This window comes from Pongo abelii, chromosome 12, assembly GCF_028885655.2.
Source record: "Pongo abelii isolate AG06213 chromosome 12, NHGRI_mPonAbe1-v2.0_pri, whole genome shotgun sequence".
Lineage (NCBI taxonomy): Eukaryota > Metazoa > Chordata > Mammalia > Primates > Hominidae > Pongo > Pongo abelii.
Genome location: NC_071997.2, coordinates 29206471 through 29233238, shown reverse-complemented (window position 1 = coordinate 29233238; position 26768 = coordinate 29206471). Strand labels below are relative to the sequence as shown.

General features: G+C 39.1%; 1 protein-coding gene and 1 long non-coding RNA gene across 10 annotated transcripts in view; both read left to right on the top strand.

Annotated features, from left to right (window-relative positions):
* LOC129057629 (uncharacterized) overlaps positions 1-11318 on the top strand; it is a 54085-nt gene extending 42767 nt beyond the window's left edge. Inside the window, exon 3 of the long non-coding RNA XR_008522256.2 lies at positions 10316-11318. This is a non-coding gene — a long non-coding RNA (uncharacterized LOC129057629). The remainder of the gene's footprint in view (positions 1-10315) is intronic.
* Positions 1-26768, top strand: part of AFF3 (ALF transcription elongation factor 3) — a 616655-nt gene that overhangs the window by 225869 nt on the left and 364018 nt on the right. The gene's annotated exons all lie outside the window — the stretch shown is intronic.

Sequence of the window (26768 nt, the reverse complement as noted above, 5' to 3'; positions counted from 1 at the left end):
ATTGAGAATACAATTATTATTTGGTAACCACTAACTGCATACAAGGTGCTATGCTAAGCACCATGGAAAGAATTCTGAGAGGACTAGAGAGGAACTTAGAGCCTACTACATATATTTCAGACATGAATTGTAAGTAGGAGCTATAATAAAGATGCTAATTTTAATATGGGTAGCAGGGTTCATTTCTTTGGGGATTCTAGGAAAACAACTCAAAGGAGCTGATGTACAGGTGGAAACTTGAAGGATATTTAAGATTTGTGTTGGATGAAGGGAGAGGATATACATTGTTGTCTTTGTGTATATGTTTTTTGTTTATTTGTTTTCCAAAATAATTTAATCCCCCACAACAGGGATCATATCTTTTGGGAAATTCTCTGAATCCCTCAGTCCAATGTGAAACACCGAATGTTGTTCAGTGAGACTTGGAAAGGACAGGGCAGGTGAGCTCAAGGGAGGAATGTTACAGTAAACATGGGAATAGCTTAAGTTGGAGAAATGTCTGATGCCTCTTCGAGGGTCATATCTAGCAGGCTGATTCATAGGAAGGTTTGCTCCCAGTAGACTGCATTAAGTCATCTGCTCAGATTCTCTCTTGTCCATTCTATACTCAGAAAGCAGAGATATTCCTTAAAGTGAGATTTTCCTATCTTTTATAGGTAGGTATTGATTTTTTTCTTTATCTTTGTTTAATTTTAATTGTAATAATTATAAAATTAAAAGTGCATTATGCACCGTGACTGTCTAGAGGCAGCAAACATTTAATGTTTGGGGCACGCATATTGCGGTAGGCCATAACATGTTCTCTTTTCTTTTTTTGCCTCTTTAAATGTCAGAAACCAAGGATGCAGAAATTTTCTATTTTGGGAATTTTTTTCATAAAGAAAAATTGAATTTTTATTGGAAAAGAATGAACAATATGTTCGTTTGCCATTTTGAACAACCATTGTTGCTTTGTGCTGTATTTCTTTTGAGTGAATTCATTGGACCTCACTCTACATCCAGCTAGACTTCAGAGGATCCTCGTCATCTTTCGTTGGTCCTTCTGCATAAATACAAGTTTACTCTTAAGTTTATAGAACTTGCAGTTGTGGCTCTTGAGAGTACTTGGGTAGAATGTGAATGAAATAAAATACTTGCTGATTCTTTAGTCCAGAGCCTATTTCTTTCGAGCTACTTGGTATGCTTTTCAACATCAAAAGCTAATATATAGAAATTAACAGTCTGTACTGTGGTAAGCATCACAAATGTGATTCAGACCTTATCAACACTGTGTGAACAAAATCTTGTAGCTCTCTAAGGAGCCATTCAACTTTGAGCAGTATGGTCTGAATAGATCCAGGTTAAAGAGAACCCCAATTCTGCCTTGTCTTCAGATTTCCTTGGTGTATCTTATCTAGAATGGAGCTCAGTACTGCTGTGCTTCCTGTGGTGTGAGGAAGAGTTAGCTTAAAACATAATGAATTCGGCATGGTGGTTTTCAGTTCTTCCAAAGGTGGTATAGGGCAGAAATTACGATTCTTTTTTAAAGTTTGTAAAATCAGAAACATTTATAAGGTTGCTACTCCGGGTGCTGCACTAGGAATGAATGGCATATGCATGAGTGTAGTATACTACATTCGAGAAGCATTTTAGGGACACACAGCAGCCTTCCCTGGCTGAGAGCTCCAGAAGGCTGGGTAGAAAATAGATGTAGACTACTGTTGGCAGAGGAGTGGCCAGAGGCCTGGAACCATGAGGTTTATTTTAGCCCCAGAGGTAGAAAAGAATCTAGGCACGAAGGAAAAAACACTTCTCAAGTGTTTACTTGAGAAGATCTTACAATGGTTCTTTTAGTTCTTGAAAACGGTATTACTTTCTTTGAGGTATAATTTGCATGCAGTGAAATGTTCAGTTACTAAATTTACCTTTCAGTCAGTTGTGATGAATGCATATCAAGACATAGAACATATCCATCACCCCTAAAAGCTCCCCCATGCCACTTTCCAGTCACTGTCCCGGCCCCCAGAAGCAGGCTTTGCTCTGGTTACTGTCACCATAGGTTGTCCTTTACTTAACTAGAATTTTGTAGGAATGGGGTCATACAGTATGTGCCTTAAGTTTCTGGCTGCTTTTTATCCAGCACAGTACTAATATTTTAGAGATTCATCAATATCATTGTCTGCATCATTAATTCTTTTTTTCATTGCTGAATAGTAATCTTCTATATAAATAAACTGCAGTTGGCTGATCCCTTGATGGAGATCCAGACTATTTCTAGTTTGGGGTTATTATGAATAAAATGAATGTGGATATTGTAATATAGGAATTTCTGTAGATACATGGCTTGATTTCTTTTGTATAAACCCCTGGGAGTGAAAGTGCTGGGTTATGGAGTAGATTTGTGTTTAACTTTTAAAGAAACTCCCAAAGAGTTTTCCAAAGGGATTATGCCATCTTACATACTTAGCAGTTTTTTAGAGTTCCAGTTACTCCATATCGTTACTCCATATCCTCATCAACGGTTGGTGTTGTTAGTCTTTTTCATTTATTCATTCTAGTGAGTTGAGTGTTGGTATCTCATTGTGGCTTTAATTTGTATTTCCTACATAGGAAAGATGTTGAATACTTTTTCATGCGCTTATTGGCCATTTGCTATCTTCACTTGTGAAGGGTTTCTTCAAATCTTTTGCCTATCTTTTATAGTGTTGTTGCTAATTTTTATTGTTGAGTACCAGAGTGCTTTTTATATTCTGGATCCAAGTCATTTGTCAGATATACATATTGCAAATATTTTCTCTCATTCCGTGGCTTACCTGTTTATTCTTTTGATGGTACTCTTTGATGAACAGATATTTTTAATTGTGATGAAGTCCAATTTTTCTTTCACATTTATTCCTTTCTGTGTTCTAAGAAGAGTCTCTTTCATTCTAATAACTCTTTTTAAAGTTTTTTATTTTGAAATAATTTCAAAATTATAGGAAGTTGCAAAGATAGTACACTGAGTGCCTGCGTACACTTCATTCAGCTATGCTTGATGTTAACATCTTATATGACCATGGTACAGTTATTAAAACCAAGAAATGAACATTACAGTAGATTAAGTAAACTACAGACTTTGTTTGGATTTCACCCATTTTCCCCATAATGTCCTGTTTCATTCCAGCATCCAACATGGGATACTACATTGCATTTAGTTGTGATAACTCCTCAGTTTCCTCCAATCTGTTGTAGTTCCTCAGTCTTCCCTTATCTTTTATAGCCTTGACACTTTTGAAGACTGCTCTAAGAATTTTGTAGAATAACCATCAATATGTGTTTATCTGAAATTCTTCTCATGTTGAGACTGCAGTTGTGAGTTACTAGGAAGAATGAATGTTACAGAGTTGGCATTCTTATTGTTTCTAATAACATTTTTTAGCTTTGATGTTTAGGTCTGTGACTGTTTCAAGTTGTATTTTTATGTGTTTTGTTTTGAGAAAAGTCTGCTGAGATTTTGACTTGGATGGTATTGAATCTTTAGATCAATTTGGGAAGAATTGACATCTGAGCACTGTTGAGTCTTCCAATTCATGCATGTGTGGTATATCCCTCCATTTGTGTATTCACTCAGTAATGTTTTAGAGTTTTTAGTATAAAAAGCTGGCTTGTCTTTTGTTAAATTTATCCCCAAGTATGTATTTGATGTTTTTCGTACTTTTGTAAAAAACATTTTTAACAATTTTTATTGCTAATAGATTGACTTTGTATTCTGAAACATCGCTAAATTCATTTATCAGATCTAGTAGTTTTCTTGTAGATTTATTCAGATTTTTTACATACACATGATGAATAATAGAATTTCACTTCTTCCTTTCCAATCTGTATACCTTTTTTTCTCTTGCTTATCTGATTGTACAGGCTGGGACCTCCAATACAATGTTGAATAAAGATAGTGAGAGTGGACTTTTTTTGTCTTCCCAACCCAAAGGAGAAACATTTAAAATTTCACTGTCAAGTGCCCTTAGCTATACATTTTTTCTAGATGTGCATTAAAGGCTAAGAAAATGCTGTTCCTTGTTTGCTGCAAGTTTTTAGGATAAATGGGTGTAGTAACACAACTGCACAACTGGGTTATGTTAAATATGTAAATAGATGTGTCAGTGCTTTCCCTGAGTCTACTGAAATGATCATGAATTTTCCTATTTAATGTGTTAATATATTGGACTACGCTGATTTCAAACCTTTAATTCCTGAAATAAACTCTAGTTGATTGCGGCATATTTTTTTAAAATATATTTCTAGATGATAATGTTTTGTTAAAGATTTTTGCATCTGTGCTCGTGAGGGATTTTGGTTGGTAATTTTCTTATAATGTCTTTGGTTTTGGTACTAGGATTATAATAACTTCATAGGATGAGTTGGGAAGTGTTCTCTCCTTCATTTTCTAAAACACTGTGGGATTGGTATTATTTTCTTTATTCATTTTTTGGAAAAACTTACCAGTGGAGACATTTAGTCCTAGAGTTTTCTTTTGGGAAGTTGTTTAATTTCAAATTCAATTTCTTAAACAGATGTAGAGTTATTTAGATTTTTTGTGTCTTTCTGTATCCTTTTTGGTAAGTTGTATTTTTCAAGGAATTTCTCTATTTCATCTAAGTTGTTGAATATACTGGCATAATGCTGTTCACAACATTCCCTCATACTTTTAATTTTTGCATAATCTGTAGTCATATTCACTGTTTTATTCTTGATATTGGTAACTTTGATTTTCTCTCTTTTTAAAAATCTTCATCAGTGTTGCCAAATGGTCATCCATTTTATTAGGCTTTTTAGAGAACTGACTTCTGGCTTTGTTAATTTTTTTTTTTATTTTTCAGTTGTTTCATTTATTTCCTGTTATTTGTATTATTTTTCTTGTACATACTTTTGGTTTAACTTGGGGAACTGTATTGCTTTTAACTTTTGTCTTAAAGGAACTACCAGTTGGTTAGGAAGGGGACAAAAGAGATTATTTAGTATGAAATACTTTTTAAATAATGAAGACTTTTTAATAAAAAATATTGTAGGTAAGTTGAACTTAATATCAGTTTTCTAAAAACGAACAGAATTCACCTATTCAACATAAAATAATCTGAACAGTCATGGCTTCTCTGCTCTTAATGGCAGCTGCCTGGAGGATTGGGTTAGTTCATAGAAGGAGCCATCCCGTATTTGACAACCCATTCTAGAATTGGCAAACTAACACCTCCAGAAATATATAGACAAGAGGGCATAAAACAGATTTCTTCACATAATTAAATTCATCTGAAATGTGAAAATTATACATCTAATTTTAATTGATGTGTTCAACCGTGGGCATTGATGTGGGAAATATGGTAATTACACTTAAGAGATAAACATTAATAGTTTTATGCTCATGGATCATCCATAAAAGAAGAATTAGGTGCCCCAAATGTTTTTCATCCATGTCTTTTATGAGGGAAAACGTTGCGGTGGAGGGAGATGATTCTGTACTACTTCCGGGGGGAATTAATGATTATTGTCTATATTCATAAAAATGAGACAGTAACCTAAGATGTACCATAAAGCAGTAACAATAATGATTAGAATTGGTATTAACTCCTGCTTTTTAAAGGAGGATAGCCAGGCATTTCATGCCCCTGATGAAAATCACCTTTTCTGTGGGGAGATGGGGGAATATAGTGGTTTTGTGCAAAAATGCTTTTGAATGACAAAGACTCTAAGACACCCAAGTTTGGTCTTCATGCAAAACTTTTTCTACTGAATTTTGTTGGTGCTATTCATTTGTATAACAACCTTTGAAAATGAGATTAAAACCTATGAAAGGTTTGCATTTGGAGAGGCTGCTTCTACTGGGTTTTGGTTTCAGGTAATTACTAGTACTCACTCTTCATACTTCACTTAATTACCACTTTTGTGAGGTAGCCTTTAGGTTAGCACTGACTGTAACAGTCATTGAATACCTATTTGCGTTAGGTCTATCTCACCTCATAAATATTTGTTGTCAGAATGAATGAATAAAGGAATGCAAAGTTGTTAATGAATTAAAGGTTAGAGCAATTAGTATTACAAACACTGTCGGGAGAACAGACGTTCTCCTTATGGAAGGCAGGACCTGAACATGGTAAGTGGTGACTTGATCTGTTACTCTGCCTTCTGGAGTGCTGCAGAACTAGGAATAGGGTAATGAACATGTTTTTTAGGAGAGTTTTTAAGAACATAGACGGTGATGTGAATTAGTCTAATTTAAGGTATTTCAAATTATTTTAAATGGCCCAAGATATACGCAGAATGTTTCAAACTTGGATTGATTACCCTTTCCTTATTGTCTAAAGCAAGATGGTGTTTCAGAAAACTTTTCTTTATGACTTCTGAGTTACCATTCTCATAATCAGAAGATATACATCAATACAAAGGGCAAGCCAGGGGAAAAAATGCACCATATTTTGTAGCTGCAACCGGTAAATATTTTTAAATAATAAGAGAGAGTTTCTTGGTTGAAGGAATAGTGAATTATTTATTCCCCTTAGAAAACTACACTAAAAGAAAAAAGCAAGGTTTTTTCTTTTACCTTATTTTCTATCAGAATTGATTGTGCACTAGCATATTACCATTCAGGCCTGTAAGAATTTGTAAAGATGTTTTTTCTCTTCCTAGGATTTTTATTTCTGTAATATTTTTATATAATGGCCATGTAATAAATACCCAACAAAATTTTTTTGTGCGCTGTTTGCGGGGCAGATGATGCAGTTTCCTTGTTGAATAGCAAACTATTCTCCATCATTTACTTTTCTTACTAGGTAATGCTGTATCCTGTGTAGAAATGTAAATTAGTTGTGTAGAATTCTGGCTACTGTTAATGAGATAGATACCCGCTGCTATCACTGTTATCAGAATATCATAAATTCTCGTACCTTTGGGTCTTTTTTAATATAGAAAAATCTGGCAGCCTGTTCAGTAATCTGTTACATCATCACTAAATTATTGTCATTCTATGATATGATGTATGATTATATGATAAGCTCTTTAGGGGTTGTTCACCTTCCCTGATGAGCCTAGAATCTAAACTCTTGGAGACAAGGTGAGCACACGGGAAACAAGGGCAGAACTCACACAAAAAGGGGTAGAATCCACACTCCCTGTTATAAGTGTTAGTGTGAGTATGCAGAGTCTCTTCTATTGGTGGCTCCTGGATCCACTCCCCGACCTCCCTTAGTGCCAGGAAAGTCCACTGTAGGAACCACATCAGGATCTCTTGCCCTCTGGCTTCTGGGTGGGTTCAGCCAATGAGGAGTATCAAGAGACCAGAGGGAGGCAGAAGAGTGAGGTCTTCTCCTCTTCCCCAGACACCCTGTTAGTAGCCTCAGGGCTCTGGCCCTTCAGGCCAAAGGGTGGTCACTACCCTTCTGTTTCTAACCTCAGACAGAGTCGTACCATATCCCTGCAATGGGGTAGGCAAATAGTCCCTTTATTAAACCCTTATCTGCCAGGACCCAGCTCGCCCCATTTGCCAGGACCCTGCCTGTACAGTGGTCTCAGTCATCATAGCAAGTGTATGAGGGGAGTTTGAGTCTGTTGTGGAAGTTGGGGTGGAACAGTATGAGCAAGACCGGAGACGCACAGAAAGTGCAAATATTCTGAGAGATCTCTGGCAATCCTAGCTCACCAAGGAGATGCCAAGGAATCCCCGCCCTTAAGCATCAGGCCCTCATCTTTGCAGGTGTCTTTGCCTTGTGGCCTCATGATGATGAGATTCGGTCGCAGCCTTCCCCTGTTGTGAAGTTTGAGACAATCAGAATTGATGACCTAGGGAGGCTGCTGCACCTGAAGAAGCGGCTCCTAATTCTGCCTGGGAAGTGTTACCATGATATGTGTTCTCAGGACATGATTGGAGACTGTGATTTTCAAGAACCAGGGTGCCACTGGCCTGCTGGTTCTTGACTGTGGTTGTACTGTGCTTGCATACTGCAGGCTGTTGGAGAACCTGTTGGAAGATCTTGCTCTGAGCTTTCTCCAAAAGGATGGACACTTTTAGGCCTCTCTCCATCTTTGCCAGTCTTTCTCTGTCTCTGCCTCTCATCCTAAGTTCAATTTTTCGCCCTATATTAGATGTCTTGTCTGCCAAGTCCTGTTTTAGGTGTTGTGGACATGGCAGGAGGCGAGGCATGTAGATCCCCTGACCTCCCAGGGCTCAAGTTCTGATGAGGGAGAATAAAATACATGTAACTTCATAAATAAGTGATAGACTTTTAGACAGTAGTAAATGCTGTGCAAAAACTAAAACAAGGTGAGGGATGAAGTGATAGTCCAGGCAGGATGGGAGGGATTACAGATGGGGAGTTTAAGAAAATGTCTGAAGAAGTAATGCCAAGGCCTCGCAGAAGGGAAGAGTGTCCCAGGCGGAGAGCCTTTCTTTTAACTGAGCTCTCGTGTAGGGCCACCCCACTTTGAAACGCTGAATTTTGATTTGTTATGGGGTTTTTCCCAGTTTTATCGCCACGGGCTACAGTAACACCTTAAGGTGAACTTGAGAAAAGATCCATCTAGTTCAGATTGTCTCTTTAGGTTCCTTTGATAAGTAGCAGTTCCTGGGGTTTGCTTTGTCTTTCAGAAACTTTACATTTTTGAAGAATAAAAGCCAGCATTTCAGACTCTTCTTCAGTTTAAGTCTGTTTAATATTTTATCAAGATTCAAGTTTTATATTTTTTGCAGGAATCCCCAGGAGAGATGCTGGTTCTTCTCAATTCAATGCCATAATTAAAAATTTGAAAAAGATATTTAAATCCCAAAAAGTGCATAGACTAATACAGTAAACACCTGGGTGTATACGTCCCAGAAATAGCAAATTCATTTCAGTTTTTTTTTATGAAAGAAGTAAAAGAAATAGGACTGGCTACATAATTCATGGGGCCCAGTGCAAAATGAAAATGTAGGATTAATTAATTTAATAATTAAAAAATTATTAAGAATTTCAAGGCATCAGGCAGTGACTTAAACCAATCTCAAGGCCCTGTGTGACTGTCCAGATTGTGCCTGCCTCGGGCAGCCCTGGCTCCAAAGGGATTTGAACTCCCCTCCCTGGCTTTTGCTTTTTACTCCCATTCTCAGTTCCTTCTTCCCCACTGCAGAGATCATTAGTATGATGAAACTGAATAGGTATCTAGGCCAGGTTTGTATGGCTTTTATTACATTTGTATGTTTATATAAATAACATGTAGTGATGTTTCCTGTATGTGTCTTAAATTACGTAAGTGGTACCATGCTGTCTGTGACATTGTCTAACTTGCCTTTTGATCCCTATTGATATCCCTATTGATCCATGTGGCTCTGTTTTTTTTTTAATGTTAACTGCTGTTAGATGATAATATGTAATGTTTTAATCTGTTCCATTATCGAGAGCCTTTTTAAAATCTTTTTATGTCAATCTAATTTTAAGACATAAGAATTTCGTACTTAAAAGCTACAAGAAGAGTCAAAGAATTCCCTTACGCCTTTCATTCAGATTCCCTAAACATGAACACTGCACCACGTTGCTTTGCCCTGCCCTACCCTGCCTGATCTGCCCCTTTCTGTATATGTATGTATAACACATGTATTACACATCTACAGAGAGTAAGTTGCAGGCATGATGTTTATTTTATTTTAATTAATTAATTAATTGATGTATTTATTTTTTGAGATGGAATCTCGCCCTGTCACCCAGGCTGGAGTGCAGTGGTGCAATCTCGGCTCCTGGGTTCAAGTGATTCTCCTGCCTCAGCCTCCTGAGTAGCTGGGATTACAGGCGCTTGCCACCACCACGCCCAGCTAATTTTTTTTTTTGTATTTTTAGTAGAGATGGGGTTTCACCATGTTGGCCAGGCTGGTTTCAAACTCGACCTTGTGATCCGCCCGCCTCGGCCTCCCAAAGTGCTGGGATTACGGGCATGAGCCACTGCACATGGCCAGCGTGATGTTTATTAACAAATACTTCAGTGTGTATTTCCCAGAAAGCAAGAATATCCTCTTACATATCCATAATATAATGATCAAAATCCAGAAGCTAACATGAATCCAATGCTATAATCGACAGACCTTATTTGAGTTTCTCACATTGTCCTAATGATGGCTCTTTCTGCTTCCTGGTCCAGGATCCACTTCAAGCTCATGCATTTTCCATTTAGTTCACATGTCTCTTTAGGCTCCTTTAATAGGTAGCAGTTCCTGGGGCTTGCTTTGTCCTTTACAAACTTTACATTTTTGAAGAATAAAAGCCAGCATTTCAGACTTTTCTTCAGTTTAGGTTTGTTTAATATTTTATCATGATTAGATTCAAGTTTTACATTTTTTTTGCAGGAATACCCAGGAGAGATGCTGGTCCGGCTCAGTTCATTGCACATCATGTCCAGAGGCAGGTGACATTGATTTGTCCCATTACTGGTGATGTGAATGCCATCACTTGGTTAAGAGGGTATCTGCCAAGTTTCTCCACTGAAGTTGTTAATAAGTATCTTTTTGAGACCGTGTGGACATCTTTTCATCAAGCTCTCAGACGCTACTTTTAGCATTCGTTGGTGATATCTACCAAGCAATTAATACAGTGGTGCTTGCCAAATGGTGATTTTCTAGAAATGCATCATTATTTCTACATTTATTACTTGGCATTCCTCTATAAGGAAGACCTTTCTCTTCTACCTTATTTATATTTAATCAGTATGAACCCATGGATTTTTATTTTATTCAATAGGTTGTGATTGATTATTCACATTTTTTTGTCAAATTATCCAAGATTTGGTCAATGGGATCCCCTTCAAGTTGGCTTGTTTTCATTTGACACATCCCCATCATTCCTCATTATTTCTTTTTCCAGTATAGCAAGATGTTCTAGAATCATTTCATCATTCCAAAACCCTGACCTAGAATCAGCCAGTTTTCAAGAGAGCCCTGGTTCCTTTGATTGCGGACGTCATGGTATTTAGCAACCAAGATCCGGATACCACATGTGCTCATTACTACTAAAGTGTTGTGTCTTCTAGGCTCATTCATTGGACAGAACTAGACTGTATATGTATTTCATGTGCATATATACATATACATACGTATATCTGTCCGCATCTACTTCAGTATCAATCATCTATTATCTGTCTACCAATCTATCTAATAGAAACTAGGGGTCATATTGATATCTCCAATTCCAGTCCAGTTTCACAGGGTTTATTCTAGTGTTCTCCCTTCTGCATTTATAACTCCCTTCTCTGACTATAAGAAACCTTATTCCCACCGTCCACAATATACTTACTTATTTGGTCAATATCAGAATACACAAAAAAGTGGATTCAAAATTGCTAACATTGTGAAAATCAAGGCTGCTATCTAGAATTCAATATTTGTTTAATATAATTCTTTATATAAAGTTTCCTGCTGTATGTAGGTACAGTAGGGGTTATAGCTGAATAAGACACTGTCTTTGTCATTAAATTACTTCCTTCTCTTCTTTCTTTTCACCTCTGAACTGAAGGGGTGAAATTGAATTGGTTTTGTCCCAGTGTTTATCAGACACAGTAAAGGGCTTGTGAGTCCAGGCTCTGATGGAGTGTGGGGTTAGTGGGGAACAGTGTGTTGGGGTGCAAATGGAGGTTTTTCCTTTCTCTTGTCTATTTTGGTCCTACTTAGTGTTTGTCTCTGTAAAGAGGACAGCCCTTCACGTGCGTCTCTGAAATCTCTTTAAGGACATTTCTGGGTTAGCTATTGCCGTGTAACAAAGCACTGCAAAATTAAGTGGCTTAAAGTAGCTATAACAATTTATTTTCCTCATGGATATGCAATTTTGGCAGGGCAAAAATCAATCCCTAATAGAGAAACAGTAAGCTAAGAATTTGTTTCCCTATGTTATCAATTGGGTATGTATGACCCTGTGAGATTTTGCCTCATTAAATTTATGGTTTCCTGATTGAATATGTAGCTCTCTATCTCTTTCATATCCTGGTGATTTCTGATCTCAAGGGCCCATTTGGTGAGAAATACAACTATGTTTATTCGGGTTAAAAATATGACCTTTTGAAATCACTGCATGATTGGAAGCTACTCTAATGGAGAAAAATCTTCATAATCACTGGTGAAGAGAAATTATTTATTGGGTTTTAATGGGGACATACAGCATAATTGTAAATTTGAGGACATGTTATAACAAGTTATGTGGTATTTGGAAGCACATATGCCCAAAGTGTGACTTTTGGCTAGTTTTTACCAATGCAAATTACCAAGTGGCATTTATGGACTATGTTTGTCATCAAGCATAAAACTTTAGCTGAATGTAAAACAATTGATTGTTAGTTTCTGGGCAAATATTTTCCCATGGGTCAAGGTGGATTTTTGCCTTAAGCCTCTAATAATGCTAGGTTCTTATGTTAATAAATAGGACAGTCTTCCTTTTATAGGTTAATCTCTTGTAGAAATCAGGACTCACTATTCCTTAGTTGTGTGAATGTAGCCTTGTTCTCCTTTGGGCTAAAGAGCAATATATTACTCCCATTGATCTCTGAATTACTTCCACATGCCAAGGAATCCTGTTTCTGAGGCTTGGTGAGCTGGCTGTAGCTGGATTCTGTTCCTCTCTTTCATTTGGCACTTTCTCCTGCCAGCTATTATTTTGTGCTTGTAAATTCTGCCACTCTTAACAAGACAGTCCTGATGAATCACCAGGGAGGTTAACCTTTACCACCTACAGCTTTTAAAATGTTAAATTGCTTTGCAGATACTCAGCTCTTCTTGAAACTTCACATTATGGCATAACAACACAGAGTTCTGTAACACCTGGCACAGGTAGTGGGTTTTGTCTCTGTGGTGCACATGTTTTTGATACAAGTCTTTCCTTGCAGCCCCTGGGCTGCCATTCGTTTACCACTGAGCCTTCTTTCAGGGAGATGATGGCAGCTGCTGCTGAGAGCAGCTTAATTTTTCAAAGGACCATTTTGCAAATAATACATAATACCTGCATTTACAGTCTGCATTTCTGTGCAGTTCAAGTGTTGATCAGTAAAGTTCGGTATGAGTCCTAGGGCACTGGAAACCCCAAATGACTACTGAACCTTCCTACTTGGAATTTTTCCATGTCAAAGGGGTCAGAACCTGCGACAGCAGCCAGACTCACATCCTTTGCACTGCCTGTCCATCAGCATAAAAAGTGCATTTTCTTTTTTTTTTTTTTTTTTTTTCCAGAGATGAAGTCTCACTCTGTTGCCCAGGCTGGAGTGCAGTGGCACAATCTCGGCCCACTGCAACCTCCACCTTCTGGGTTCAAGTGATTCTCCTGCCTCAGCCTCCTGAGTAGCTGGGATTACAGGCATGTGCCACCATACCCGGCTAATCATGCAAAATCATGAAGACCCATAGTGCCACATTTCCTACAAAACAGGTCAATTGACTGTCAAAAGGAAAGCATCAGACAACTAACAGAATAGATGGACTAAGATGCTCCGCCCCAGGAAGCCCACACCCTAGCAGCTCTGACTCAGACACTGCACTGGGTTATTATATGCCATGTGTGCGCAAATCAGAAGCATTTTTTATGCCTTCCTTAGCATTTATGTAAAAGCTTTCTTTTAAGATTCTTCAGTTAAACTTCACCAAATGTCAGAGTGACCTTGGATAGGAGGGAAGGCATTGTAGAGTCTTAATTTCCTATGTGGAGAAGTGTCTAATGTTAGCTCTAATTATGTGATTTGTCCAGCCAAACAGCAAAGCTGGTCGAGCTCCCGAAATGATCACATTTATCTTAGCCTTCCAAACTACAATGCTATTCTTATGTCCTTCTTTAGAAAAGAATGTAAAGTGACTTGTTAAAATTCATGCAATTATTACATTGTAAGTAAAAGTAGCCTGTAGACAGGCTTTGAGCTTCCTAGCAGCTGAAGTTAAAAGAGAAACTCGAAGGGCTTTGAGAGTCATATTGTCCTTAAATATCAACTTAGCAACTTAGAGAAGCACAGTTTTCCTTACACTTTGGTCCAAGACATGTTATTCCTCTTTGCACTATTACACAGTGATGCAGAAGGCAAGATTGTTTATGGCATCCTTGTAATAATTAGCAGTTTTCATCTAGAAGTTCCTGATGCATACCTTTGCACATGCGGTGATCAAAATGAAGTACAGTAGCAGTGGAGGAAGAACATATTTGTATCCTCTATCTAGATCTTTCCTTAATGTTTTATGATATCCAAATGCTACTACATAATATAGTATATTAAATTATTAATCAAGTCTAGTTTTGAAAAATCTGCTTGGAAATGAAAACAAATGAGCAATAAAAATGTTAACTACCAATGCTTAGTGAATAAATAATGGGAGAATTGTTTTCTGTTATTGTCTAAACAGAAGTATGCTTATTCTCAAATCAGGCATTAAGAGTGCTTTTCTCCTGAATGGTCATTTTAATAAAATTAATATTTAGTGAATAGTCTCTGAGGCAGGGGATAGCATTGTAGTAATGCTCTTTTCAATCCAAATCAGTACATTTTATATTTCAAAGTTCATTTCAGATTGAACATACTGCTGCTATACATAAAAAGGTTATTTATTTATTTATTTATTAGCTCTTTTTAACTTTATTACCTCTGTAAAGACCCTACCTCCAAATAATGTCACATTGTGAGGAACTGGGGTTAGGACTTCAACACATGAACTTTTGGAAGAATATAATTCAGTCCATAACACTGTATTTATCCACTTGATTTCATAGGTACTTCACAACTGCATAAAGATAGGGAAAAAACTCAACACATTCTGAAGTAGAAAGCTGATCATATTGTCATTGTGTTAAAATATTGGGCATAATTTACGTGAAAGTTGAGAAGCAATTTCAAAATGAATCTCCTTTCTTTGCAAGGAATGCCACATTCTTGGTTTTCACTGTGCAGCTGACATGGCCTATACCGAGGCCCAAAAGAACTTCTCCACTCTGTGGAGAAACGCTTTTTCTTTTTTCTTTTTTTTTTTTATTATTATTATACTTTAAGTTTTAGGGTACATGTGCACAACGTGCAGGTTTGTTACATATGTATACATGTCCCATGTTGGTGTGCTGCACCCATTAACTCGTCATTTAGCATTAGGTAGATCTCCTAATGCTATCCCTCCCCACTCCCCCCACCCCACAACAGTCCCCGGTGTGTGATGTTCCCCTTCCTGTGTCCATGTGTTCTCATTGTTCAATTCCCACCTATGAGTGAGAACATGCGGTGTTTGGTTTTCTGTCCTTGAAATAGTTCACTGAGAATGATGGTTTCCAGCTTCATCCATGTCCCTACAAAGGACATGAACTCATCATTTTTTATGGCTGCATAGTATTCCATGGTGTATATGTGCTACATTTTCTTAATCCAGTCTATTGTTGTTGGACATTGGGTTGGTTCCAAGTCTTTGCTATTGTGAATAGTGCTGCAGTAAACATACGTGTGCGTGTGTCTTTATAGCAGCATGATTTATAATCCTTTGGGTATATACCCAGTAATGGGATGGCTGGGTCAAATGGTCTTTCTAGTTCTAGATCCCTGAGGAATCGGCACACTGACTTCCACAATCGTTGAACTAGTTTACAGTCCCACCAACAGTGTAAAAGTGTTCCTATTTCTCCACATCCTCTCCAGCACCTGTTGTTTCCTGACTTTTTAATGATTGCCATTCTAACTGGTGTGAGATGGTATCTCATTGTGGTTTTGATTTGCATTTCTCTGATGGCCAGTGATGATTAGCATTTTTTCATGTGTCTTTTGGCTGCATAAATGTCTTCTTTTGAGAAGTGTCTGTTCATATCCTTTGCCCACTTTTTGATGGGGTTCTTTGTTTTTTTCTTGTAAATTTGCTTGAGTTCATTGTAGATTCTGGATATTAGCCCTTTGTCAGATGAGTAGGTTGCAAAAATTTTCTCCCATTCTGTAGGTTGCCTGTTCACTCTGATGGTGGTTTCTTTTGCTGTGCAGAAGCTCTTTAGTTTAATTAGATCCCGTTTGTCAATTTTGGCTTTTGTTGCCATTGCTTTTGGTGTTTTAGACATGAAGTCCTTGCCCATGCCTGTGTCCTGAATGGTATTGCCTAGGTTTTCTTCTAGGGTTTTTATGGTTTTAGGTCTAACATGTAAGTCTTTAATCCATCTTAAATTAATTTTTTTATAAGGTATAAGGAAGGGATCCAGTTTCAGCTTTCTACATATGGCTAGCCAGTTTTCCCAGCACCATTTATTAAATAGGGAATCCTTTCCCCACCTATTCCAAAAAAAGGTTATTTTTATACATCTCTTGATCAATGATATGAGTGAAAAGTTGAAAACTATGTTCAGTGGCAAATAGGTGACGAGTTATTGGTTTAGACCAATAGGCAGGAGGTGACATAGCCAAAATAGATTAAAATTTATGAAATAGGAGAAAGTTGGGCAAGCATAAGCCACCTGAATGGAAACAAGCATCAGGTAGACAGTTTTGTTAAAGACCAGATAATTTGTACGCATCACATGGTCATAGACCAGTACTTATTCACTCAAATCAAGACTGACAGTAAAGGATCAAGATTCTGTTTGCTTGGAAGGGGAGAATCAGAAGGTAGACTCTAGTGGGACAAGAAGGATACAGTGAACCCAAGAATGAATGTGGTTAGTAAACATAGTATTTGTTTTATATTAAGAGTAGCATTCCAGCCAGGCACGGTGGCTCACACCTGTAATCAAGAGACTGAGGTGGGAGGATCACTTGAACCTGGGAGGCGGAGGTTGCAGTAAGCTGAGATAGCGCCATTGCACTCCAGCCTGGGTGACAGGGTGAGACCCTATCTAAAAAAAACAAAACAACAGCAAGAAAAAAACCAGAATTCCTCAACAATTCAGAATCATTTATTAAAAGACCAAAGGCAATGTTAGCTACTTTGAATGAGAAAAAAAAAAAGAATAGTAAAAGCTCCACAGCAGACAAGGGAGGTAATTCCAAGTCTGAGTGCATGATTCACGGTGAAGCATTAAGAAAGCGTGGGTTATTTAACCTGAAGAGAAGAATAGGCTTTTCTAAACTGGTGTCTAAGGAATAATATTTTGGTAATACTCAAAGTACTTCACTTTAATCTTGCACATGGAATGACTGAGTTTTGCATGAACTTGTTAATTATATAAAATAATAAAATTACACACAGTGAACAGAATTGGCACAGTGTTAGGCAACTTACAGGTTTTACATAATTTTAACATCTTTTTATCAATGACATGATAAACACATGAGTGGCTTCAGATTGTGAAGACGAAGGGTTGTAACTTTCCACCTCCATTAGGATAAAAAGAGGCCCCGCTTACAAAAGGAGAAATAGCCGTGAGTGTTGCTATAATTAAATTGCTTGTCATTAAGGGGTTGAGGGAGGTTGATTTTAAAGACTATGGCTCATTCAGTAATTGCCTGGCATGTAGTACGCGTATAGACTTGCAGTACATTAACAGGTGAGAGTGCCTGGCACAGTATTAGCACCTGAGAGCTCTTCAGTTGTCAGTAAAAGCTCTTCAATGGTGTACCAGTATGGGCTGCAACAGAGAAACAGAAACAGTAGGCGATATATGGATGTGTACATAGATTGTGTGTGTGTGTGTGTGTGTGTGTGTAATATGGATAGGTAGGTTGATTGATTGATTGCAAGGTGTTGGCTTATACGAATATGGGGCTAGCAGGCAAGTCCAAAAGCCGTGGACAGGCCATCAGGAAGAGCAGTATAGAAACATGTGGTCCGGAGCTGAAGCTGAAGTCCACCAGTAGAATTTCTTCTTCTTCAGGGAAGCCTCATTTCTGCCCTTAGGACCTTTTAACTGATTGAATCAGGCCCACCCAGGTTGTCTAGGATGCTCTTCCTTAAAGTCAACTGATGATAGACTTTTTTTTATTATGTTATCGACTTTCATCTTATCTACGAAATACCTTCACAGCAACACCTGGATTGAATAACCTTTCTGTTTGATTGAATGACTGGGGACTGAGGCCTTGCCTCATTGACACAAACAACTGACCGTCCCAGATAGATAGGGGTAGGGTTACATTGCTGGCTGACACATAGGTCCGAAAGCACCCACTTGGTAGTTGAGAAGTCCTGAATCTGAAGCCCAGCTCTGCCACATCCTCACTCTGTGGCCAGGCGTGTTTCTTAACCTCTTTGCTTCGCTTTCCTCCTACATAAAATGGGGTTAATAGTGCTGGCTTCATGGGGCTCTTAAGACGATCAAGTGAATATCTGGCATGATAAAAGTAAACAGTCAAAGGTTTGGTACATTTTAAGATTTAAGATTCAATTTAGAGAGTTTTATCTTCACATTATTTGGAATGGCATCCAGAAGTGTAAGAATGCCTAAAAATCAGCTGGCTGGAGTAGTAGGAATAGGTCAGAGTATTTTGGTGTTGGGACCTATGAAAGTTTCTTTTCTTTTATGTTTTCAGCCATGCATTAGTCAGGCCTGAATTTAATATTCTTTTATTGTGCAGAGCAAAGATTATCAGCGTATTTATCAAACACAGGGAATTAAAAAAAAAACATTGAATGAGAATGATTCTCTGATGGCGGTGGAGGGCGTGATACATGATAACATCTGTATGAATACCAAATGGAGTCATTAGGATCTGCTGCTGCTGGTATGAGTACCAACTGAATTCCTAATGACGGGACTCTTAAAATAATGTATTGCTTAGGATGTGAGGAAGTGGAGTGCTTAATTTTTCAGTTGGTTTATTGCAGCCCTTAACAAGCATGGCTGCTAGTAAGTAGACAGTTAAATTAAACTCGTGAATATCTGTTATAGTCTTTGAAATATAAAATTCAAACAAAAGCCTTATATTTGTACCAATACGCGGAAATGCAGGAAGCTAGGAATAAACACGGGAGAGCAAAGGGAACAAACAATAAGCCAGTGTGGTTCCTCCTTGGCATTTTACAATAATCGGCATCTGAAACAACAAGAGAAGAAACTGTAGCTGATGATATAGTCTTAATTTTTGAGCAAGAGGAAGGGAGGGCAGAGTATTTGGACTGAGAATTTGAGGCAGGCTCATGGGTGATCATCCTTGGCCTTCTGTGTTGATGGTCACCATGACCAGGATAGCTCTTATGCAAGTTCTTGTTGGAAGCCTTTCCCCAAACAGGCAGGGTTAGGCTAGCAAGAACCTGAGCAGGCATCTCCAGGGCAACTCTGTGAAGACGTGGGCTCCACGGAGGGCAAGAGCAGCAAGTTCCTCCAGAACAGACGTGTGCCATCAGATTCCCACAAAGTTGTGAGCAGCCAGAACACAACCCTTGATGCCGCCATGGGTAGCATGGTTTCTGGGCTGTCTCAGCATTGGGGCAGAGGTGGTAGAGAGAGCAGGAGGAAGAAAAGCTGGAGTGACAGCCACAGAGGAGAAGGCCACAAAGTCTGGCATGAGGAGGAAGAAGCCAGTGGTGGGAGCAGCAGTGGGGAGATTGGAGGAAAGGGGAGTCAGGATGATGGGGCCACTGGGCACCTAGGCACCATCCTGGAGCAGCCCAGCACTGCTGTGGGGAGGGCTGCAAGCACCAGCAATATGGGAAGGGCTCGAACTCTAGACCTAAGGGGCCCTGAAAAAGAGGACCCACCTATGTTAGTTTTGCAGAGAGAATCTTGAAGGAGACAGGCTATGGAACGGGCCATACTCATTCGGGATTATCTTCCCCTCTCCCAATGGGAAAGGAGGGACTCCTGGGTTGTCCTGGGGAAGCGGCAAAGGGAAGGTTGATTATTGAAGAAACAAACAAAATGAAAAACACACAAGCTTTCAATAGCGCCCTCCCTGAAAAGCATATTAATAAAAAGAAAGCCCCCTTTAAATAAATAACTGTACAAGGAACTAAATCAGAGTATTCAAGTTTCAGATTTCAGAGTCTGATATTGTTATATCAACTAGTGTTTGTCTAACAAGATACTGAGAGGAAAGGGTGTAAATACATTAATTCAAAATCAGACAAAAAGGGCCCCAAGGCAGAGTGTATTTTTGGATAGGACTTTTTTTTTTATCCGAACTCTAAATTTAACCAAGTGGAATTCATTTGTAAGTACCGTCCTATTCAACCGTTAGAAATGAAGGATTTGCCATTTAACGGGAGGATGTGCATTTTATTTTAAAGATAGAACATGAGGTCCTTGCATAGCTACTCTCCAGGGGCGTGGACCCTGTTTTGCATTGTGTATTGGGCACAGAGGAGACACAGATTTATCTCAGACCTGACAGGCCCAGCATTTATACATGGAGATCAAGGCTTGGGGAAATCGTAGCTTCCATTTCCAGCTGAGCGTCAGATGCTAAAGCTATCAGAAATGACATATCCAGTTTCCAGTTTCATACTCATGAGCCCAGGAAGGCAGAACAAGTGAGGAAGAAAAGGGAAGAGTTTTCAGATGAATGATAAAATTAATGAAGATATATAAAACAATTGCTTTAAACTTAGCAAATTTAAGCAGGAATGAGATGTTATTAAATTCTTTCTTCATTTAGAAAAGGGCTCTCTACTGGGAATGTCTTAAAAGGATGTCAGATAGAGAAGACAGATAGAATAGAGAAGATAAATAGAGTGGACTTCCTGTAATGTATTTAGGAAGAAGGTTCGTAATTGGCAGCATCAGCAGGTGTTAGCAATGATAAAACAGCATTTTCCATTCAAATGGATGTGACTCAAGACAGAAGCCTATAGGGTGTCCGGTAACATTAAGATACCCCAGACCTGAGAGATAAGTCAACTAGGAGACAAATACAAATATATTGCAAACTATAACAGAAATTTTCACCATCTAGTTTTTAAAAATCTCATTAAATTCATATCTGATTTTATTTATCTTAAACTTGATGATGTTATCTATGTGATTGAAGTCTGTAAATAGGTTATTATTGATATTCCAATTTCTTGAACTCTAATTTTAAAGAAGAGATAATCTGGTATATAAAGCAACTACTACTTTTTAAAATGTTTGATCAGTGCCAATCATTTTATAATTGTCTTAAATGCAAGATACATACCTATTTCATTGTTTTGAATATTCACTTATTATTTGTTCCTGTACTCAACAAATATTTATAGAGTGTTCACTGCTGCCAAGCACTTTTCCAGATGCTGGGGATAAAGCAGAAGAGAGTTTGTTACCGTATATCATTGATTAAAAGATACACATTTCTCACATTTTAATAGCTCTGAAATTGGACTGTGTCTTACAATCTATTACATGTCATAATTTGGTTGGCAGTTTTTCTCTAAATGGCACACAACGCGGTAGTGTCTTATACTGGTAGCATCTAAGAATCCTTGAAATAGGGTGTAATGGTACAATTACATAATAATATTATACATATATGCTGGTGTACCTAAGCAACTATTTACTTATTCATATTTATTCAGAAAATTGAGATTATTCTTCCATGAAACTCATTGTTATGCCTCTGGAGGAGAAATGGCTTCAATATAGAATGCTCTTTGTGTCCTTGGTAGTTGTAAATTGAGAGTAAAAGAGAAAGAAAAATTTGAATTAGTAGATAAAATGGGATTCACAAGAATATAAACTCTAAACTTTCCTATATTTCTTCCATCATTATGCATGGGAGGCCTTTCAGACAGCTTAATCATCTCAGTGTTTGCATTATGTAGGATGTTGGCAGTGTGTAATGTGATCCACACATCTTACTGTTTTTTCTTTGTGTTTTATTCTTCGTTAAAATCAATTTAATTACTTTATAATACTGCTTTAAGTAAATCCAATTATGAAAGTCTGGATTACTCAAGAAGGTTAAATTTGGAGGTGATTCTTCCCTTTGAACATACAATTACCATAGAATTTGCTCAAATGGGACATTTAAAATCAACTTTGATTCACAAAAATTGAGTTTGCATGCTACTTTAAAAGAATGTCTGTCATGTAAAATGAGGTACCCCTGCATTGATGAGGTACACCTGCATTGAGTTGAGATGACAGTTAAATTCCGCTGAATATGCCCAAGCATGTAGTGAGTACGCGGTGTGTGTTTGTGTATTTATACATTTAAAACGTCCAGAAGAGTTGCACACTGGAAATCAGAGTTTATCCCTCATTGGTTTTAAACAAATGCTTAGTTTGTCCATAAAAAAGAACTATTTCCTTCATTGTATATGTATAACAAGTCAATACTAATTGTAGCATGTGACTTCCAGACTTTAAGAATTTACAGGGCTATAAATTATTTATGCTATTTATTAAAGTTTATACTGTTTTAAAGTCCATGGGCCTACAGTTTAAGCAGTCATAAGCAAATATACTTCCAAATATGTCAAACATCTATACTTGATGAACAGTATTCACCCGCACACAAGGGTTCTGTGGGAGCATCCAGGAGGGACCTCTGCCTCTAAGTAGGAGAAAATTACGTCCAAGCAGAGACGCAAAGGAGGCACAGAGGGAAAAACGTTTTCAAAGCCTCGAAGTGTGGGTGAGAGTGGAAAGAGGCCGGAACGTGGAGTTGTGACAGGAGCTGAAAGAGATGACTGTGGGCCCAGTCATGAAATGCCTTCTTAGCTGTGACAAGCAGTTGGCCTTCTGTTCTGGGGGCACAGCTATCAAAGTGTCTCAAGCAGGGAGCAACATGATCAGACTGGTGTTTTAGAAACATCGCTGTGACTGCAGCAAGGGAAACCACTGGAGAAAGAACAGATGCAGGGAGGTGACTGCAACAATTTGATAAGAATGAGTGGAAGCATGAGCTAGACTCATTACTGCAGCAATGGAGAGGAGTCTCCAGAGAAGATGGCTCTTCAGAAAGACTGGAGGATGCGTTGGTTGGGGGTGGAATGAGGAGGGAGGAGAGGCTGAGCCCCAGATTCCCAGTTTGGCCAGTGGAAAGGGTGGAGTTGCCAGCCATTCTCTGAAATAGTGAACACCTGAAGAGTAGCAGGCTGGGGTCACAATAATGAGTTTCTTATAAGTGGAGGTGTCCCTTCGGCTGTGAAGAGAAAGGAGGGCAATGGTTTAGTAATTGCCAGCAGTGTTGGAAGAACCCACTTGACAGCGGGAGAAACACAGATTGCTGCACAGCCCAAGCACCCAGACAAAGCTGCAGTGATGTTTAGATTTTCTGTAGCCAAACTAAATAATCCACATGTAGAGGAGATCCATGGTAGAGAAAGAGCAGGCTCAAAATATGCAGACATAATGCCTTGGGGAGGTATTTTCAGGGATCCCAGGACACCTCAGAAGAATTGAGGGGTAGAAGAGAGAGAGGAGACATCCCATCAAAGATAACCTCACCTTATTTCTTTAGTGTCATGATATCAGAGAGACTTTTTGCAATGCGTTCATAGCCAGATTGCATGCATGCACACACATGCATATGCAGGCATGCACACATGCATGTACACACACAGTCTGTTTCTTCAAAAGACATGGAGCAACCTGCTGTTAGAGGGCACCTGCATTTTTACGAGCCTGTGGCTAATCCTGCACTTGCGGCTCTTTAGGAGAAGGAGGAAAATGAGTAGCATTGTTCACTCTGTGGACTCTTTCTAGCAACCTGCCGTCACGGAATTGAGCCAGACCTATTTTGCGGAGATCATCAAACCTGCCAGACAGCCTTTCGTCATGGGCATTTCCCCCTTTGACTGTACCCATGGCTACCACTCTATTCTTGCCCAGAGTAGCTCTAGCAGCTGCTAGAACCACATTGCCAACATCCCGTGACCTTCAGAGAATCCCAGGCCTGGTCTGGCCACCCAGACACTTCCAGTCAGTAAATGCCATTGTATCCAGGGCCCACTGTGTCCTGCTGGGCACTGCACCAGCCCGCAGGAGATACAGCCCTTTTAGCTGCCTCACCAAATGCTGAGTGGGCTTTCCTCCAATGGGACCCTGAAAAACGTCGTCGCTCTGGGCAGGGGTCTTTGAAGGCGGCAATGGTCCAGTGGTCTGTGTGAAGGCAAGAATTAAAATAAGGAGCCTCTGAATGAGCCCTGGGTGGTCACTGAGAAGGGGAGTGGGGGTGGGCCCGAGTCTTAGAGCTACATATTTGGATTGGAAATGTTTTAAAGCTTGAGAGCCCTCTTAGAGGTGACCCAAACCAAATTTCTGATCTTTAACAGTCTCTGCATCCTGAAAGCTGTGCGTTCCCCTGGGGTATGGTAATTTAAGTGAAGTCTTTATTGGGCTGAAATTACAGTATCAACTCATGTACTTTCATCATCATCACTTTGTTTCATCACGAGATGGTAATACTGTCTCCATACAACTGCAGTAAAACCTTGCCAGTATAATTTCTCATGGTAAGTTATAGCCTCTTCACAGGGTTCCCACGTTTCCTACATTTGAATTAAAATTCTTCTCAAGCCTTAATATCCTATTACAGCCACGATGTTGTGAGCTCTCCATGGCCTTGCATTGAAATCTTTATGGGATTGTTGCAGTGCAGTTAAGTGGTTATTGGTGCAGCATGGTTTAACAATAAAGCCCTAAAAAGCCACTTCAGAGTGCACACCATCCTGATTTTCTAAGTCTAAATAGTTCTGCCATTTCCAGACGTGCCTTCAAAATATCCAGACATGTGTCTACCTTGGAGACCCTAGCAGTTACTTTCTAATAAGGCAGAAACAAATGTTATTTCCTTTGCCTTTCTATTTCATTAGGACTTGACTTGTGGCCCCTCTGTTTCTTGGCCATGTGGCTCAGACTTTGACCTGGCCCCAAGGATTATGTAGGGCAGGAGAAAAAGAATGTTTCTATGTGGGTAGCTACTATTAAAACTACTAAAATGTGAAGCCAATTGTGTGGCTTTCAGGTAGCAGAATTGTCTGTTCTTTTTTCCTTCAAATCCTTATGTCAGCAATACTTCTTTCATGATAACATTTATTTATCAAAGTTTATGCTACTTTGACTTTTTATAAAATACCAGTGAAGATAAATGGATCGATTGACCCCAGGAGCAGTTTATTTATCCCTTTAGTCACACTTCAGTGGCAAAATCAATACTCTTCTGAAATATCTGATATTACAGTGATTCCAGTAAATAGTGACATTCCTGAGCTATGTGCGAGGGGAACTGAAATTTATTATCAACTTAGATTTTTTAGTACCTGTATTGATTTTCCTGGAGATGCTTGTGAATTTTTATTTATCTGTAGCTGAGCAAGTGACCTTTGTTTCAGAAAACTGTAGTTTAAACTTGCCAGCATTAGGAGAGTTGGAAGAACTTGTGTATATTTGTGAATGTGGCGTGAAAGTAGGAAGAGGTATTTTTTCAGAAGTAGGCATTTTTGTTTTCTTATCTATTCAGTATTTTGCATTCCATTTGTGTTGCCAAAATCCAGACATGTCAAATCCACAGGTACTTACTAAAGACAATCTGTGTGCCCAGCCCTGTGAAAATGGCTGTAGCAGAAATATGGCATTTGCAGTGGTCTTGGTTTAGAAGGTGAGATTAGCATAAGCAGAGGTTTGGAGGAAGAGTGGGAGCAAGGAGTGGAGGACAGGAAACAGGAAGGAGACTGGGCTGCTGGTGGGAAGGAGGCAGGACGGGCCCTGTGAGGGCAGAGCAAAGTGGGAGGCATCATTGGCCAAAGTGAGAGCCCCAAGCAGTGGAGTCTTTGATGTCAGGCCTGAAGGCAGTGGGGACTGTCTTAGAATTTTACGCTGAGATGAAAATGTATGACTGAAAAATTGGTCTGGTGGCAGGAGGTGATCAGAGTGGGTGGCCGCAGGAGGCTTCCTGGGGAATGGGCTTCCTCAGTATCCAGGTGCAGCAGGCGGGCCAGAGGCGACCCGTGGCAGCCCCCAGTGTCAACATGAGCAAGTGCAGGACTGTGGACAAGACTGTGATGCCATGCCCGGGGCAGAGAAGATGATGGAAAAAGAGAAGTTGCCCCAGATCCAGTGGCTCACAGAAGCACTCTTCCTGAGGAAGAGCTTTGTTCTTGAAGTTTGTACTGACAGCTTCTCCTAGGCGATGGGCTTGGAGAGCTGTGGTCAGCATCAAGAGCTAGCCTGGCAGCAGGGCAAGGATGTGGCTGTGAGAGGGCATCGTGGTACCCACTCTCTCTCGGTGCCTCAGTGTCCTGGTGGAGGACCTGGCCTCTATGACTGGAGTGATGGTAAAGTGAGCTGATCCCATATGGCGTTTGACATTGTGCTACACACGGGGTGGGTGCCCAGTAAATGGGAGTGGTTATTATTTTGAAGATCCTTTAGGGAAAAAATGTCCATTCTTTAAGAAGCTAAAGCAGAAATGAAGGGAATGAGCACTCAGGCATCTTCCACTCCGCAAACATTTTTGTTAATAACAGAAAGGAAGAGAAACAGCCACATTTTTTCTGCGGTTCTCATATAACTTTGTCATGTACTTGGTGGAAATTACAGAGGGTGCTACACTTTGAAAAGCCTTAAGACTTGTCAACCCAGCTTATCAGATGAGGTCTCCAGTACTTTTCAGAAGGTAATCACTTGAGAGGCTTTGTTTCTTCTTATCAATTCACAATTAATATGTTTTTATTAAACTGGCAGATTATAATTTTGCATTAGGGTTCTCGGGCTCTTAAGTGCATAAAATTCATTTGCCTACATCTTTTTTTTCAACTACATATTTCGATTCAGTGTTTATTGGCATTTGCTAACTACATATTCATTACCTTACTGGTCAAATGAAACAATATATGTGTGTCTCACTCCTAAAGGATCTTATCAGAAAGGACTGTCAAATGATGATGGAAGACGGTAAGTGAATGAGGACTAACAGGAGTGGTCTAGACAGTGAGTTCTCCAGAACTGGAAGGAAGTTAGAACCGGGCA